General features: G+C 43.2%; 1 long non-coding RNA gene across 5 annotated transcripts; it reads right to left on the minus strand.

Annotated features, from left to right (window-relative positions):
• Window positions 1-24: 24 nt before the first annotated feature.
• LOC127059734 (uncharacterized) lies at window positions 25-18,027 on the minus strand. Of its 5 annotated transcripts, none has more exons than XR_007777842.1 (5): window positions 12,281-12,517; window positions 8,715-9,530; window positions 5,951-6,766; window positions 879-1,637; window positions 25-84 (listed from the first exon to the last, which is right to left on the minus strand). It is a non-coding gene; the product is annotated as an uncharacterized LOC127059734 (long non-coding RNA). The 5 variants fall into 5 exon arrangements; XR_007777841.1 differs by lacking the exons at window positions 25-84; window positions 12,281-12,517 and adding exons at window positions 10,725-11,102; window positions 13,483-13,628 and having other exon boundaries at window positions 690-1,637; XR_007777839.1 differs by lacking the exons at window positions 25-84; window positions 12,281-12,517 and adding an exon at window positions 16,808-18,027 and having other exon boundaries at window positions 690-1,637.
• Window positions 18,028-18,715: the final 688 nt, after the last annotated feature.

The raw sequence follows: 18,715 nt of genomic DNA on the forward strand, positions 1-18,715 counted from the left end.
GTTATGTCTGCCTCCTTGATTTTTCCCTGCTTTTGCAACAGCTGTGAGCTGAGTTTTGGCCTCTTTGGGTCCTTTGCACTGCACCTCATTTTGGCCCAGACCACTTTCTTGTAGTCACTAAATTTCAAAAATTTTTTTTTTTTCTCTTTCAATTTCATTTCCTTGGATGCTATCTCCATTCCAAAGTGTTCCTAAGTCCTTCTTATTTGTTTTGACCTTCAGCAGGGATCAATTTTGGCCAGACTTGGTATATGTCGTGCATGTCCCTGCACTTGATGCCATGCCTTTTGATGGCTTTGACATTAGCCAAGATTTTTTTTCTTTTTTTTTTTTAATGTATCCATGCCATACCCTTCATATCTTACTCTCCAAGTTATGTCTGCCTCCTTGATTTTTCTCCTGCTTTTGCAACAGCTGTGAGCTGAGTTTTGGCCTCTTTGGGTCCTTTGCACTTCACCTCTTTTTGGCCCAGACCACTTTCTTGTAGTCACTAAATTTCAAAAATTTGCCATTTTTTGGGGTTTTTTTTCAATTGCATTTCTTTTGATCATATCTCCTTTCCGGAGTGTTTCTTTCCCTTTCTTTGCAGGGTCGCAAGATTTCGTTTCCCGTCCCGAAAGGAAATTTCCTTTCGGGACGGGAAACGAAATCTTGCGATTTCAATGGGGATCAATTTTGGCCAGCTTGATGCCATGCCATGCCTTTTGATGGCTTTGACTTTGGCCAAGATTTTTTTTCTTTTTTTTTTTTTTTTCAAGTATCCATGCCTTGTCCCTCATATCTTCCCATCCAAGTTATGTCTGCCTCCTTGATTTTTCCCCTGCTTTTGCAACAGCACTGAGCTGAGTTTTGGCCTCTTTGGGTCCTTTGCACTTCACCTCATTTTGGCCCAGACCACTTTCTTGTAGTCACTAAATTTCAAAAATTTTTTTTTTTCTCTTTCAATTTCATTTCCTTGGATGCTATCTCCATTCCAAAGTGTTCCTAAGTCCTTCTTATTTGTTTTGACCTTCAGCAGGGATCAATTTTGGCCAGACTTGGTATATGTCGTGCATGTCCCTGCACTTGATGCCATGCCATGCCTTTTGATGGCTTTGACATTAGCCAAGATTATTTTTTTCTTTTTTTTTTTTTTATGTATCCATGCCATATCCCTCATATCTTACTCTCCAAGTTATGTCCGCCTCCTTTATTTTTCTCCTGCTTTTGCAACAGCACTGAGCTGAGTTTTGGCCTCTTTGGGTCCTTTGCACTGCACCTCATTTTGGCCCAGACCACTTTCTTGTAGTCACTAAATTTCAAAAATTTTTTTTTTTTCTCTTTCAATTTCATTTCCTTGGATGCTATCTCCATTCCAAAGTGTTCCTAAGTCCTTCTTATTTGTTTTGACCTTCAGCAGGGATCAATTTTGGCCAGACTTGGTATATGTCGTGCATGTCCCTGCACTTGATGCCATGCCATGTCTTTTGATGGCTTTGACATTAGCCAAGATTTTTTTTTCTTTTTTCTTTTTAATGTATCCATGCCCTCTCCCTCATATCTTCCCCTCCAAGTTATGTCTGCCTCCTTGACTTTTCCCCTGCTTTTACAACAGCTGTGAGCTGAGTTTTGGCCTCTTTGGGTCCTTTGCACTGCACCTCTTTTTGGCCCAGACCACTTTCTTGTAGTCACTAAATTTCAAAAATTTGCCATTTTTTGGGGTTTTTTTCAATTGCATTTCTTTTGATCATATCTCCTTTCCGGAGTGTTTCTTTGCCTTTCTTTGCAGGGTCGCAAGATTTCGTTTCCCGTCCCGAAAGGAAATTTCCTTTCGGGACGGGAAACGAAATCTTGCGATTTCAATGGGGATCAATTTTGGCCAGCTTTGGTGCAAGTCCCAGCACTTGATGCCATGCCATGCCTTTTGATGGCTTTGACTTTGGCCAAGATTTTTTTTCTTTTTTTTTTTTTTTCAAGTATCCATGCCCTCTCCCTCATATCTTCCCCTCCAAGTTATGTCTGCCTCCTTGACTTTTCCCCTGTTTTTACAACAGCTGTGAGCTGAGTTTTGGCCTCTTTGGGTCCTTTGCACTGCACCTCATTTTAGCCCGACCACTTTCTTGTAGTCACTAAATTTCAAAAAAATTTTTTTTTTTCTCTTTCAATTTCATTTCCTTGGATGCTATCTCCATTCCAAAGTGTTCCTAAGTCCTTCTTATTTGTTTTGACCTTCAGCAGGGATCAATTTTGGCCAGACTTGGTATATGTCGTGCATGTCCCTGCACTTGATGGCGTGCCATGTCTTTTGATGGCTTTGACATTAGCCAAGATTATTTTTTTCTTTTTTTTTTTTTTATGTATCCATGCTATATCCCTCATATCTTACTCTCCAAGTTATGTCCGCCTCCTTGATTTTTCTCCTGCTTTTGCAACAGCTGTGAGCTGAGTTTTGGCCTCTTTGGGTCCTTTGCACTGCACCTCATTTTAGCCCGACCACTTTCTTGTAGTCACTAAATTTCAAAAAAATTTTTTTTTTCTCTTTCAATTTCATTTCCCTGGATGCTATCTCCATTCCAAAGTGTTCCTAAGTCCTTCTTATTTGTTTTGACCTTCAGCAGGGATCAATTTTGGCCAGACTTGGTATATGTCGTGCATGTCCCTGCACTGGATGGCGTGCCATGTCTTTAATGGCTTTGACATTAGCCATGAATTTTTTTTTCTTTTTTTTTTTCTTTATGTATCCATGCCATATCCCTCATATCTTACTCTCCAAGTTATGTCCGCCTCCTTTATTTTTCTCCTGCTTTTGCAACAGCTGTGAGCTGAGTTTTGGCCTCTTTGGCTCCTTTGCACTGCACCTCATTGAGGCCCAGACCACTTTCTTGTAGTCACTAAATTTCAAAAATTTTTTTTTTTTCTCTTTCAATTTCATTTCCTTGGATGCTATTTCCATTCCAAAGTGTTCCTAAGTCCTTTTTATTTATTTTGACCTTCAGCAGGGATCAATTTTGGCCAGCCTTGGTGTATGTCATGCAAGTCCCAGCACTTGATGGCATGCCATGCCTTTTGATGGCTTTGACATTAGCCATGGTTTTTTTTCTTTTTTCTTTTTAGTGTATCCATGCCATATCCCTCATATCTTACTCTCCAAGTTATGTCCGCCTCCTTTATTTTTCTCCTGCTTTTGCAAAAGCTGTGAGCTGAGTTTTGGCCTCTTTGGGTCCTTTGCACTGCACCTCATTGAGGCCCAGACCACTTTCTTGTAGTCACTAAATTTCAAAAATTTTTTTTTTTTCTCTTTCAATTTCATTTCCTTGGATGCTATCTCCATTCCAAAGTGTTCCTAAGTCCTTTTTATTTATTTTGACCTTCAGCAGGGATCAATTTTGGCCAGACTTGTTATATGTCATGCAAGTCCCAGCACTTGATGGCATGCCATGCCTTTTGATGGCTTTGACATTAGCCAAGATTTTTTTTTCTTTTTTTTTTTTAGTGTATCCATGCCATATCCCTCATATCTTACTCTCCAAGTTATGTCTGCCTCCTTGATTTTTCTCCTGCTTTTGCAACAGCACTGAGCTGAGTTTTGGCCTCTTTGGGTCCTTTGCACTGCACCTCATTTTGGCCCAGACCACTTTCTTGCAGTCACTAAATTTCAAAAATTTTTTTTTTTTTCTCTTTCAATTTCATTTCCTTGGATGCTATCTCCATTCCAAAGTGTTCCTAAGTCCTTCTTATTTGTTTTGACCTTCAGCAGGGATCAATTTTGGCCAGACTTGGTATATGTCATGCAAGTCCCAGCACTTGATGGCATGCCATGCCTTTTGATGGCTTTGACATTAGCCAAGATTTTTTTTTCTTCTTTCTTTATAATGTATCCATGCCCTCTCCCTCATATCTTCCCCTCCAAGTTATGTCTGCCTCCTTGATTTTTCTCCTGCTTTTGCAACAGCTGTGATCTGAGTTTTGGCCTCTTTGGGTCCTTTGCACTTCACCTCATTTTGGCCCAGACCACTTTCTTGCAGTCACTAAATTTCAAAAATTTGCTTTTTTGGTTTCTCTTTCAATTTCATTTCCTTGGATGCTATCTCCATTCCAAAGTGTTCCTAAGTCCTTTCTTTGCGGGCGCATTTCGTTTTGACCTTCAGCAGGGATCAATTCTTGGCTCAGATCTTGGTCAGCTATGTCGTGCATGTCCCTGCACTTGATGGCATGCCATGCCTTTTGATGGCTTTGACATTAGCCAAGATTTTTTTTTCTTCTTTCTTTATAATGTATCCATGCCTTGTCCCTCATATCTTCCCCTCCAAGTTATGTCTGCCTCCTTGACTTTTCCCCTGCTTTTACAACAGCTGTGAGCTGAGTTTTGGCCTCTTTGGGTCCTTTGCACTGCACCTCATTTTGGCCCAGACCACTTACTTGTACTCACTAAATTTCAAAAATATTTTTTTTTTCTCCTTCAATTTCATTTCCTTGGATGCTATCTCAATTCCAAAGTGTTCCTAAGTCCTTGCTCTTTGTTTTGACTTTCAGCAGGGATCAATTTTGGCCAGACTTGGTATATGTCATGCAAGTCCCAGCACTTGATGGCGTGCCATGTCTTTTGATGGCTTTGACATAAGCCAAGATTTTTTTTTCTTTTTCTTTTTAATGTATCCATGCCATACCCTTCATATCTTACTCTCCAAGTTATGTCTGCCTCCTTGATTTTTCCCCTGCTTTTGCAACAGCTGTGATCTGAGTTTTGGCCTCTTTGGGTCCTTTGCACTTCACCTCATTTTGGCCCAGACCACTTTCTTGTAGTCACTAAATTTCAAAAATTTGCCATTCTTTGGGGTTTTTTTCCAATTGCATTTCTTTTGATCATATCTCCTTTCCGGAGTGTTTCTTTGCCTTTCTTTGCAGGGTCGCAAGATTTCGTTTCCCGTCCCGAAAGGAAATTTCCTTTCGGGACGGGAAACGAAATCTTGCGATTTCAATGGGGATCAATTTTGGCCAGCTTTGGTGCAAGTCCCAGCACTTGATGCCATGCCATGCCTTTTGATGGCTTTTAATTTGGCCAAGATTTTCTTTCTTTTTTTTTTTTTTTCAAGTATCCATGCCTTGTCCCTCATATCTTCCCCTCCAAGTTATGTCTGCCTCCTTGACTTTTCCCCTGCTTTTACAACAGCTGTGAGCTGAGTTTTGGCCTCTTTGGGTCCTTTGCACTGCACCTCATTTTAGCCCGACCACTTTCTTGTAGTCACTAAATTTCAAAAATTTTTTTTTTTTCTCTTTCAATTTCATTTCCTTGGATGCTATCTCCATTCCAAAGTGTTCCTAAGTCCTTCTTATTTGTTTTGACCTTCAGCAGGGATCAATTTTGGCCAGCCTTGGTGTATGTCGTGCATGTCCCTGCACTTGATGGCATGCCATGCCTTTTGATGGCTTTGACATTAGCCATGATTTTTTTTTCTTTTTTCTTTTTAATGTATCCATGCCATATCCCTCATATCTTACTCTCCAAGTTATGTCCGCCTCCTTGATTTTTCCCCTGCTTTTGCAACAGCACTGAGCTGAGTTTTGGCCTCTTTGGGTCCTTTGCACTGCACCTCATTTTGGCCCAGACCACTTTCTTGTAATCAATAAATTTCAATTTTTTTTTTTTTTTCTCTTTCAATTTCATTTCCCTGGAGGCTATCTCCATTCCAAAGTGTTCCTAAGTCCTTCTTATTTGTTTTGACCTTCAGCAGGGATCAATTTTGGCCAGCCTTGGTGTATGTCATGCAAGTCCCAGCACTTGATGCCATGCCATGCCTTTTGATGGCTTTGACATTAGCCATGGTTTTTTTTTCTTTTTTTTCTTTTTAGGGTATCCATGCCAAATCCCTCATATCTTACTCTCCAAGTTATGTCTGCCTCCTTGACTTTTCCCCTGCTTTTGCAACAGCACTGAGCTGAGTTTTGCCTCTTTGGGTCCTTTGCACTGCACCTCATTTTAGCCTGACCACTTTCTTGTAGTCACTAAATTTCAAAAAATTTTTTTTTTCTCTTTCAATTTCATTTCCCTGGATGCTATCTCCATTCCAAAGTGTTCCTAAGTCCTTGCTCTTTGTTTTGACCTTCAGCAGGGATCAATTTTGGCCAGCCTTTGTATATGTCATGCAAGTCCCAGCACTTGATGGCGTGCCATGTCTTTTGATGGCTTTGACATAAGCCACGATTTTTTTTTCTTTTTCTTTTTAATGTATCCATGCCATACCCCTCATATCTTACTCTCCAAGTTATGTCTGCCTCCTTGATTTTTCCCCTGCTTTTGCAACAGCTCTGAGCTGAGTTTTGGCCTCTTTGGGTCCTTTGCACTTCACCTCTTTTTGGCCCAGACCACTTTCTTTTAGTCACTAAATTTCAAAAATTTGCCATTTTTTGGGGTTTTTTTTCAATTGCATTTCTTTTGATCATATCTCCTTTCCGGAGTGTTTCTTTGCCTTTCTTTGCAGGGTCGCAAGATTTCGTTTCCCGTCCCGAAAGGAAATTTCCTTTCGGGACGGGAAACGAAATCTTGCGATTTCAATGGGGATCAATTTTGGCCAGCTTTGGTGCAAGTCCCAGCACTTGATGCCATGCCATGCCTTTTGATGGCTTTGACATTAGCCAAGATTTTTTTTCTTTTTTTTTTTTTTTCAAGTATCCATGCCTTGTCCCTCATATCTTCCCATCCAAGTTATGTCTGCCTCCTTGATTTTTCCCCTGCTTTTGCAACAGCTCTGAGCTGAGTTTTGGCCTCTTTGGGTCCTTTGCACTTCACCTCTTTTTGGCCCAGACCACTTTCTTGTAGTCACTAAATTTCAAAAATTTTTTTTTTTCTCTTTCAATTTCATTTCCTTGGATGCTATCTCCATTCCAAAGTGTTCCTAAGTCCTTCTTATTTGTTTTGACCTTCAGCAGGGATCAATTTTGGCCAGACTTGGTATATGTCATGCAAGTCCCAGCACTTGATGGCATGCCATGCCTTTTGATGGCTTTGACATTAGCCAAGATTTTTTTTTCTTTTTTCTTTTTAATGTATCCATGCCATACCCTTCATATCTTACTCTCCAAGTTATGTCTGCCTCCTTGATTTTTCTCCTGCTTTTGCAACAGCTGTGAGCTGAGTTTTGGCCTCTTTGGGTCCTTTGCACTTCACCTCATTTTGGCCCAGACCACTTTCTTGTAGTCAGTAAATTTCAAAAATTTGCCATTTTTTGGGGTTTTTTTCAATTGCACTTCTTTTGATCATATCTCCTTTCCGGAGTGTTTCTTTGCCTTTCTTTGCAGGGTAGCAAGATTTCGTTTCCCGTCCCGAAAGGAAATTTCCTTTCGGGACGGGAAACGAAATCTTGCGATTTCAATGGGGATCAATTTTGGCCAGCTTTGGTGCAAGTCCCAGCACTTGATGCCATGCCATGCCTTTTGATGGCTTTGACTTTGGCCAAGATTATTTTCTTTTTTTTTTTTTTTTCAAGTATCCATGCCTTGTCCCTCATATCTTCCCATCCAAGTTATGTCTGCCTCCCTGATTTTTCCCCTGCTTTTGCAACAGCACTGAGCTGAGTTTTGGCCTCTTTGGGTCCTTTGCACTGCACCTCATTTTGGCCCAGACCACTTTCTTGTAGTCACTAAATTTCAAAAATTTTTTTTTTTTCTCTTTCAATTTCATTTCTTTGGATGCTATCTCCATTCCAAAGTCTTCCTAAGTCCTTCTTATTTGTTTTGACCTTCAGCAGGGATCAATTTTGGCCAGCCTTGGGGTATGTCGTGCATGTCCCTGCACTTGATGGCATGCCATGCCTTTTGATGGCTTTGACATTAGCCATGGTTTTTATTTTTTTTTTTTTTTAGTGTATCCATGCCATATCCCTCATATCTTACTATCCAAGTTATGTCTGCCTCCTTGATTTTTCCCCTGCTTTTGCAACAGCTGTGAGCTGAGTTTTGGCCTCTTTGGGTCCTTTGCACTGCACCTCATTTTAGCCCGACCACTTTCTTGTAATCAATAAATTTCAAAAATTTTTTTTTTTCTCTTTCAATTTCATTTCCTTGGATGCTATCTCCATTCCAAAGTGTTCCTAAGTCCTTTTTATTTATTTTGACCTTCAGCAGGGATCAATTTTGGCCAGACTTGGTATATGTCATGCAAGTCCCAGCACTTGTTGGCATGCCATGCCTTTTGATGGCTTTGACATTAGCCATGGTTTTTTTTCTTTTTTCTTTTTAATGTATCCATGCCATACCCCTCATATCTTCCCCTCCAAGTTATGTCTGCCTCCTTGATTTTTCCCCTGCTTTTGCAACATCTGTGAGCTGAGTTTTGGCCTCTTTGGGTCCTTTGCACTGCACCTCATTTTAGCCCGACCACTTTCTTGTAGTCACTAAATTTCAAAAATTTTTTTTTTTTCTCTTTCAATTTCATTTCCCTGGATGCTATCTCCATTCCAAAGTGTTCCTAAGTCCTTTTTATTTATTTTGACCTTCAGCAGGGATCAATTTTGGCCAGACTTGGTATATGTCATGCAAGTCCCAGCACTTGATGGCATGCCATGCCTTTTGATGGCTTTGACATTAGCCAAGATTTTTTTTCTTTTTTCTTTTTAATGTATCCATGCCATACCCCTCACATCTTACTCTCCAAGTTATGTCTGCCTCCTTGACTTTTCCCCTGCTTTTGCAACAGCTGTGAGTTGAGTTTTGGCCTCTTTGGGTCCTTTGCACTTCACCTCATTTTGGCCCAGACCACTTTCTTGTAGTCACTAAATTTCAAAAATTTGCCATTTTTTGGGGTTTTTTTTCAATTGCATTTCTTTTGATCATATCTCCTTTCCGGAGTGTTTCTTTGCCTTTCTTTGCAGGGTCGCAAGATTTCGTTTCCCGTCCCGAAAGGAAATTTCCTTTCGGGACGGGAAACGAAATCTTGCGATTTCAATGGGGATCAATTTTGGCCAGCTTTGGTGCAAGTCCCAGCACTTGATGCCATGCCATGCCTTTTGATGGCTTTGACTTTGGCCAAGATTTTTTTTCTTTTTTTTTTTTTTTCAAGTATCCATGCCTTGTCCCTCATATCTTCCCATCCAAGTTATGTCTGCCTCCTTGATTTTTCCCCTGCTTTTGCAACAGCTGTGAGCTGAGTTTTGGCCTCTTTGGGTCCTTTGCACTGCACCTCATTTTGGCCCAGACCACTTTCTTGTAGTCACTAAATTTCAAAATTTTTTTTTTTCTCTTTCAATTTCATTTCCCTGGATGCTATCTCCATTCCAAAGTGTTCCTAAGTCCTTCTTATTTGTTTTGACCTTCAGCAGGGATCAATTTTGGCCAGCCTTGGTGTATGTCATGCAAGTCCCAGCATTTGATGGCATGCCATGCCTTTTGATGGCTTTGACATTAGCCATGGTTTTTTTTCTTTTTTCTTTTTAATGTATCCATGCCATATCCCTCATATCTTACTCTCCAAGTTATGTCTGCCTCCTTGATTTTTCCCCTGCTTTTGCAACAGCTGTGAGCTGAGTTTTGGCCTCTTTGGGTCCTTTGCACTGCACCTCATTTTAGCCCGACCACTTTCTTGTAATCAATAAATTTCAATTTTTTTTTTTTTTCTCTTTCAATTTCATTTCCCTGGAGGCTATCTCCATTCCAAAGTATTCCTAAGTCCTTCTTATTTGTTTTGACCTTCAGCAGGGATCAATTTTGGCCAGACTTGGTGTATGTCATGCAAGTCCCAGCATTTGATGGCATGCCATGCCTTTTGATGGCTTTGACATTAGCCATGGTTTTTTTTCTTTTTTCTTTTTAATGTATCCATGCCATATACCTCATATCTTACTCTCCAAGTTATGTCCGCCTCCTTGATTTTTCCCCTGCTTTTGCAACAGCACTGAGCTGAGTTTTGGCCTCTTTGAGTCCTTTGCACTGCACCTCATTTTGGCCCGACCACTTTCTTGTAGTCACTAAATTTCAAAGATTATTTTTTTTTCTCTTTCAATTTCATTTCCTTGGATGCTATCTCCATTCCAAAGTGTTCCTAAGTCCTTCTTATTTGTTTTGACCTTCAGCAGGGATCAATTTTGGCCAGACTTGGTATATGTCATGCAAGTCCCAGCACTTGATGGCGTGCCATGTCTTTTGATGGCTTTGACATAAGCCAAGATTTTTTTTTCTTTTTTCTTTTTAATGTATCCATGCCATACCCTTCATATCTTACTCTCCAAGTTATGTCTGCCTCCTTGATTTTTCTCCTGCTTTTGCAACAGCTGTGAGCTGAGTTTTGGCCTCTTTGGGTCCTTTGCACTTCACCTCTTTTTGGCCCAGACCACTTTCTTGTAGTCACTAAATTTCAAAAATTTGCCATTTTTTGGGGTTTTTTTTCAATTGCATTTCTTTTGATCATATCTCCTTTCCGGAGTGTTTCTTTGCCTTTCTTTGCAGGGTCGCAAGATTTCGTTTCCCGTCCCGAAAGGAAATTTCCTTTCGGGACGGGAAACGAAATCTTGCGATTTCAATGGGGATCAATTTTGGCCAGCTTTGGTGCATGTCCCAGCACTTGATGCCATGCCATGCCTTTTGATGGCTTTGACTTTGGCCAAGATTTTTTTTCTTTTTTTTTTTTTTTCAAGTATCCATGCCTTGTCCCTCATATCTTCCCATCCAAGTTATGTCTGCCTCCTTGACTTTTCCCCTGCTTTTGCAACATCTGTGAGCTGAGTTTTGGCCTCTTTGGGTCCTTTGCGCTGAACCTCATTTTGGCCCAGACCACTTTCTTGTAGTCACTAAATTTCAAAATTTTTTTTTTTTTCTCTTTCAATTTCATTTCCTTGGATGCTATCTCCATTCCAAAGTGTTCCTAAGTCCTTCTTATTTGTTTTGACCTTCAGCAGGGATCAATTTTGGCCAGCCTTGGTGTATGTCGTGCATGTCCCTGCACTTGATGCCATGCCATGCCTTTTGATGGCTTTGACATTAGCCATGGTTTTTTTTCTTTTTTCTTTTTAATGTATCCATGCCATACCCCTCATATCTTCCCCTCCAAGTTATGTCTGCCTCCTTGACTTTTCCCCTGCTTTTACAACATCTGTGAGCTGAGTTTTGGCCTCTTTGGGTCCTTTGCACTGCACCTCATTTTGGCCCAGACCACTTTCTTGTAGTCACTAAATTTCAAAAATTTGCCATTTTTTGGTTTCTCTTTCAAGCTCTTTGATCATATCTCCTTCGGAGTGTTCTATGCCTCTGCATGGTCGCAAGATGTCGTTCCCTCCAAGGAAATTCCTTTCGGACGGGATTCGAAATTTTGACCTTTCAGCATGGGATCAATTTTGGCCAGCTTGGTGTATGTCGCAAGTCCCAGCACTTGATGCCATGCCATGCCTTTTGATGGCTTTGACATTAGCCAAGATTTTTTTTTCTTTTTTTTTTTTCAATGTATCCATGCCATATCCCTCATATCTTCCCCTCCAAGTTATGTTTGCCTCTTTGACATTTCCCCTGCTTTTACAACATCTGTGAGCTGAGTTTTGGCCTCTTTGGGTCCATTGCACTGCACCTCATTTTAGCCTGACCACTTTCTTGTAGTCACTAAATTTCAAAAATTTTTTTTTTCTCTTTCAATTTCATTTCCTTGGATGCTATCTCAATTCCAAAGTGTTCCTAAGTCCTTGCTCCTTGTTTTGACCTTCAGCAGGGATCAATTTTGGCCAGACTTGGTATATGTCATGCAAGTCCAGCACTTGATGGCATGCCATGCTTTTGATGGCTTTGACATTAGCCAAGATTTTTTTTTCTTTTTTCTTTTTAATATATCCATGCCCTCTCCCTCATATCTTCCACTCCAAGTTATGTCTGCCTCCTTGACTTTTCCCCTGCTTTTGCAACAGCTGTGAGCTGAGTTTTGGCCTCTTTGGGTCCTTTGCACTTCACCTCATTTTGGCCCAGACCACTTTCTTGCAGTCACTAAATTTCAAAAATTTTTTTTTTTTCTCTTTCAATTTCATTTCCTTGGATGCTATCTCCATTCCAAAGTATTCCTAAGTCCTTCTTATTTGTTTTGACCTTCAGCAGGGATCAATTTTGGCCAGCTTTGGTGTATGTCATGCAAGTCCCAGCACTTGATGGCATGCCATGCCTTTGATGGCTTTGACATTAGCCATGATTTTTTTTTTCTTTTTTTTTTTTAGTGTATCCATGCCATATCCCTCATATCTTACTCTCCAAGTTATGTCTGCCTCCTTGACTTTTCCCCTGCTTTTGCAACAGCACTGAGCTGAGTTTTGGCCTCTTTGGGTCCCTTGCACTTCACCTCATTTTGGCCCAGACCACTTTCTTGCAGTCACTAAATTTCAAAAATTTTTTTTTTTTCTCTTTCAATTTCATTTCCTTGGATGCTATCTCCATTCCAAAGTGTTCCTAAGTCCTTCTTATTTGTTTTGACCTTCAGCAGGGATCAATTTTGGCCAGCCTTGGTGTATGTCGTGCATGTCCCTGCACTTGATGGCGTGCCATGTCTTTAATGGCTTTGACATTAGCCATGATTATTTTTTTCTTTTTTTTTTTTTTATGTATCCATGCCTTGTCCCTCATATCTTACTCATCCAAGTTATGTCTGCCTCCTTGATTTTTCCCCTGCTTTTGCAACAGCTGTGAGCTGAGTTTTGGCCTCTTTGGCTCCTTTGCACTGCACCTCATTTTAGCCCGACCACTTTCTTGTAGTCACTAAATTTCAAAAATTTTTTTTTTTTCTCTTTCAATTTCATTTCCTTGGATGCTATCTCCATTCCAACGTGTTCCTAAGTCCTTCTTATTTGTTTTGACCTTCAGCAGGGATCAATTTTGGCCAGACTTGGTATATGTCGTGCATGTCCCTGCACTTGATGGCGTGCCATGTCTTTTGATGGCTTTGACATTAGTCATGATTATTTTTTTCTTTTTTTTTTTTTTTATGTATCCATGCCATATCCCTCATATCTTACTCTCCAAGTTATGTCCGCCTCCTTGATTTTTCTCCTGCTTTTGCAACAGCTGTGAGCTGAGTTTTGGCCTCTTTGGGTCCTTTGCACTGCACCTCATTGAGGCCCAGACCACTTTCTTGTAGTCACTAAATTTCAAAAATTTGCCATTTTTTGGGGTTTTTTTTCAATTGCATTTCTTTTGATCATATCTCCTTTCCGGAGTGTTTCTTTGCCTTTCTTTGCAGGGTCGCAAGATTTCATTTCCCGTCCCGAAAGGAAATTTCCTTTCGGGACGGGAAACGAAATCTTGCGATTTCAATGGGGATCAATTTTGGCCAGCTTTGGTGCAACTCCCAGCACTTGATGCCATGCCATGCCTTTTGATGGCTTTGACATTAGCCAAGATTTTTTTTCTTTTTTTTTTTTTTTCAAGTATCCATGCCTTGTCCCTCATATCTTCCCCTATAAGTTATGTCTGCCTCCTTTATTTTTCTCCTGCTTTTGCAACAGCACTGAGCTGAGTTTTGGCCTCTTTGGGTCCATTGCACTGCACCTCATTTTGGCCCAGACCACTTTCTTGTAGTCACTAAATTTCAAAAAAATTTTTTTTTTCTCTTTCAATTTCATTTGCTTGGATGCTATTTCCATTCCAAAGTGTTCATAAGTCCTTGCTCTTTGTTTTGACCTTCAGCAGGGATCAATTTTGGCCAGACTTGTTATATGTCATGCAAGTCCCAGCACTTGATGGCATGCATGTCTTTGATGGCTTTGATATTAGCCAAGATTTTTTTTTCTTTTTTCTTTTTAATGTGTCCATGCCATACCCCTCATATCTTCCCCTCCAAGTTATGTCTGCCTCCTTGACTTTTCCCCTGCTTTTACAACATCTGTGAGCTGAGTTTTGGCCTCTTTGGGTCCTTTGCACTGCGCCTCATTGAGGCCCAGACCACTTTCTTGTAGTCACTAAATTTCAAAAATTTTTTTTTTCTCTTTCAATTTCATTTCCCTGGATGCTATCTCCATTCCAAAGTGTTCCTAAGTCCTTCTTATTTGTTTTGACCTTCAGCAGGGATCAATTTTGGCCAGCCTTGGTGTATGTCGTGCATGTCCCTGCACTTGATGCCATGCCATGCCTTTTGATGGCTTTGACATTAGCCAAGATTTTTTTTTCTTTTTTCTTTTTAATGTGTCCATGCCATACCCCTCATATCTTACTCTCCAAGTTATGTCTGCCTCCTTGACTTTTCCCCTGCTTTTGCAACAGCTGTGAGCTGAGTTTTGGCCTCTTTGGGTCCTTTGCACTGCACCTCATTTTGGCCCAGACCACTTTCTTGTAGTCACTAAATTTCAAAAATTTTTTTTTTTTCTCTTTCAATTTCATTTCCCTGGATGCTATCTCCATTCCAAAGTGTTCCTAAGTCCTTCTTATTTGTTTTGACCTTCAGCAGGGATCAATTTTGGCCAGACTTGGTATATGTCGTGCATGTCCCAGCACTTGATGCCATGCCATGTCTTTTGATGGCTTTGACATTAGCCAAGATTATTTTTTTCTTTTTTTTTTTTTTATGTATCCATGCCATATCCCTCATATCTTACTCTCCAAGTTATGTCCGCCTCCTTTATTTTTCTCCTGCTTTTGCAAAAGCACTGAGCTGAGTTTTGGCCTCTTTGGGTCCTTTGCACTGCACCTCATTGAGGCCCAGACCACTTTCTTGTAGTCACTAAATTTCAAAATTTTTTTTTTTTTCTCTTTCAATTTCATTTCCTTGGATGCTATCTCCATTCCAAAGTGTTCCTAAGTCCTTCTTATATGTTTTGACCTTCAGCAGGGATCAATTTTGGCCAGACTTGGTATATGTCGTGCATGTCCCAGCACTTGATGCCATGCCATGTCTTTTGATGGCTTTGACATTAGCCAAGATTTTTTTTTCTTTTTTTTTTTAATGTATCCATGCCATATCCCTCATATCTTACTCTCCAAGTTGTGTCTGTGTCCATCGTAGAGCCCCCCCCCCCACCCCCCCACCCACCCCACAACCCCCCCTTTCCCCCCAGCCCTCCCCCCCACACCCCCCCCCCCCCAACACCCACCCCCACCCCACCCCCCCCCCCACCTCCCCCCCCCCCCAAACCCCCCCCACCCCCCTGCACTTGCCCCCACCCCACCCCTCCCACCCCCCCCGCCCACACCCCCGCCCACCCCCACCACCCCACCCGCCCGCCCCCGCACCCCCCCCCCACCCACACACCCCCTCCATCCGCCCCCCCCCCCCCATCGACCGCACCCCCGCCCGCCACACCCCCCACACCCCCCCCCCCCCACCCAGCCCCGCCCCCCAAATCCTCCACCCCACCCCGCCCAGCCCCCCCCCACCAACCTCCCCCAGCCCGGCCTCAAGCCACCCCGACCACCACCCCCCCCGCCCCGCCCACCACCACCCCACCAACGCCCCCACCCCCACCTACCCGACCGCCCCGCCCCCCTCCCCCCCCACCCAAACGCCCTCACCATCCCCCCCAAACCCCCCACCCCACACCCCCCCCCCACCCTGTTGGCCTAATGCCATTACCCCCCGATATCACCCCACCTTCCCTTTCCCTGACAACCACTGTGAGATGTGATCATAGACAGAGTAAAGCAGCGCCAACTTAAGGTTTTAAGGGAAAAAAAAACTTTATAACCCCAAACTAGAAAGGAAGACCGAAAACACATAGAACACAAGATGAAAACCTTCCAAATTTCTTCCATCCTCCCCCCACCAAATTTCCAATTCCATGCCACCCTTCAGACAACTCGATTCTCACGTCCTCGAAGAGGAGAGCGAAAGTCCCTCGTGCAGCCACACTCCTTCCATGTCCCGTGCTCTCACCACTGCACATGGATCAGAGCTGCTTCTGGGGTTTTTCATTTTAAGGATACTTTGTCCAGTTCCACAGGGAGCCAGTCCTTCTCCTTCTTGGGACACTTGTCCCCCCCAAATTGTCCACCCCCTGGGGCCGAGGGGTCTCTTGTAACAGAGATCCTCTTCTTCTTCTCTTCTTCGAAGTGACGGAGGGCACCACCACCACCCTCCTCACCCGCGTCGTCTCGTCACTCCTCCACATCACCGCACTCTCTTGGCCTCTGATCCATCGCCTCCCCCTAGAATGCAGTCTCTGTGTCACAGGAACACCAGTGGGTTCTGCTTGGCTATACAAGAAAAGTCCAGCCCAAAGCCACTCATCATCTCCTCCCACCTAGAATTCTTCTCCAACATCTTCTCAATCTCATCAACTTCAGGAGGAATCAGCATTTGCAAGGTTCCCATCTTCCCCAGAGGGTTTAAAAGTCCCGGTCTCTGCCGGTTTACTTCATAACTCCCACGCCTGGCTGCCCTGCTGGGCACCCCCCCCTTCTCCTTCACGCCGGCGCCCTATCACAGGCCACGGCTCTGGCTCTCTCCTCCCTCTCTCCGGGGGGGGGGGGGAATGGGAGGATGGCTGCCCAAGCCCTTGCAATGTTCTTCCTCCACCTTGGGCCCAGGCCTGGCCTACCTCCCTCCGGCCACATGGCTCCCCTCCCCCCCTGCCCAGCTCGGCCGGGCGGAGGGTGGGTCTGCTCATCCCAACCGGAACTCCAAAAGGAGGTACGTTCCCCTGGCGAGATCACAGCTTTTAACCAACCCCCTGTGTTTCTCAGAAGGCGTATCCATGCCCTCATGTGGACCAACCAGGTGCCAATATTAAAAATCTGAAGAACACCAGACTGGCTTGCCACACCGAGGTGCACAAAAACTTCATTTCCCTCTTAAACAGACTAGTCATGCCCTGGACTTTTCCCTTTCTTTGGCAACAGCTGTGAGCTGAGTTTTGGCCTCTTTGGGTCCTTTGCACTGCACCTCATTTTGGCCCAGACCACTTTCTTGTAGTCACTAAATTTCAAAAATTTTTTTTTTTCTCTTTCAATTTCATTTCCTTGGATGCTATCTCCATTCCAAAGTGTTCCTAAGTCCTTCTTATTTGTTTTGACCTTCAGCAGGGATCAATTTTGGCCAGACTTGGTATATGTCATGCAAGTCCCAGCACTTGATGGCATGCCATGCCTTTTGATGGCTTTGACATTAGCCACGATTTTTTTTCTTCTTTTTTTTTAATGTATCCATGCCATATCCCTCATATCTTACTCTCCAAGTTGTGTCTGTGTCATCGTTAGAGCTTGGCCTAATGCCAGTACCCCCACGATATCACCTCCTTCCCTGACACCCACTGTGAGATGTGATCATAGACAGAGTAAAGCAGGCTCCAACTTAAGGTTTAAAGGGAAAAAAAAAACTTTATTAACCCAAAACTAGAAAGGAAGACACAGAAAACACATAGAACACAAGATGAAAACCTTCCATATTCTTCCTCCTCCCCCCACCAAATTTCCAATTCCATATCCACCCTTTAGATAACTAATTCTCAGTTCCTCGAGAAGAGAGGAGTCCCTCTTGCACCACATTCTTTCCATGTCCAGTGCTCTCACCACTGCACATGGATCAGAGCTGCTTCTAGGGTTTTTCACTTTAAGGATACTTTGTCCAGTTCCAACGAGAGCACAGTCCTTCTCCTTTTGGGACACCCGTCCCCCCCAAATTTCACCCCCTGGGGCCGAGGGGTCTCTTGAACAGAGATCATCTTCCTCTTCCTCTTCTTCAAAGACGGAGGGCACCACCACCACCCTCCTCACCCGTCGTCTCTGTTCACTCCTCCACATCACCGCACTCTCCTGGCTCTGAGCCATCGCCTCCCCCTAGAATGCAGTCTCTGTGTCACAGGAACACAAGGGGTTCTGCTGTGGCTATACAAGAAAAGTCCAGCCCAAAGCCACTGCATCATCTCCTCCCACCTAGAATTCTTCTCAACATCTTCTCAATCTCATCAACTTCAGGAAGACTCAGCATTAGCAAGGTTCCCATCTTCCTCAGAGGGGTTAAAAGTCCCGAGCTCTCTGCCGGTTTACTTCATCAACTCCCACGCCTGGCTGCCCTGCTGGGCACCCCCCCCTTCTCCTTCACGCTGGCTGTGCTATCACAGGCACCGGCTCTGGCTCTCTCTCCCTCTCTCCGGGGGGGGGGGGGGGGGGAATGGAGGATGGCTGCCCGAAGCCCTTGCAATGTTCTCCTCCACCCTTGGGCCCAGGCCTGGCCTACCTCTCTCCGGCCACATGGCTCCCCTCCACGCCCCTGCCCAGCTCGGCCGGGCAGGGGGGTCTGCTCAGTCTCAAGCCGGAATTCAAAGAGGAAATTCCCCTGGGAGATCACAGCTTTTAACCCCTGTGTTCTCAGAGGCGTTTACATGCCCTCAGTGGACAAACCAGGCGCCAATATTAAATCTGAACACCGATTGGCTTGCCCACACCATCACAAAAAACTTCATTTCCTCTTAAACCATGACAGTCTGCCTCCTTGACTTTTCCCCTTCTTTTGCAACAGCTGTGAGGTGAGTTTTGGCCTCTTTGGGTCCTTTGCACTGCAGCTCATTTTGGCCCAGACCACTTTCCTGTAGTCACCAAATTTTGAATTTTTCTTTGTTTTTTTTTTTTTTTTTAATTTAATTTCCTTTGATGGTTTCTCCATTCCAGAATGTTTTTAAGTCCTTCTTTTCTGTTTTGGCCTTCAGCAGGCATCAATTCACCAAAGTTTGGTGTATGTTGTGGGTGTCCCTGCAGTTTTTTACATGCTAGGCCTTTTGATGGCTTGGATTTTGACAAAGATTTTTTTTTCTTTTTTTTTTTTTGTTAAAGTATCCATACCATGTCCTTCATA

The sequence above is a fragment of the Serinus canaria genome, chromosome 5 (genome assembly GCF_022539315.1).
Source record: "Serinus canaria isolate serCan28SL12 chromosome 5, serCan2020, whole genome shotgun sequence".
Classification (NCBI taxonomy): domain Eukaryota; kingdom Metazoa; phylum Chordata; class Aves; order Passeriformes; family Fringillidae; genus Serinus; species Serinus canaria.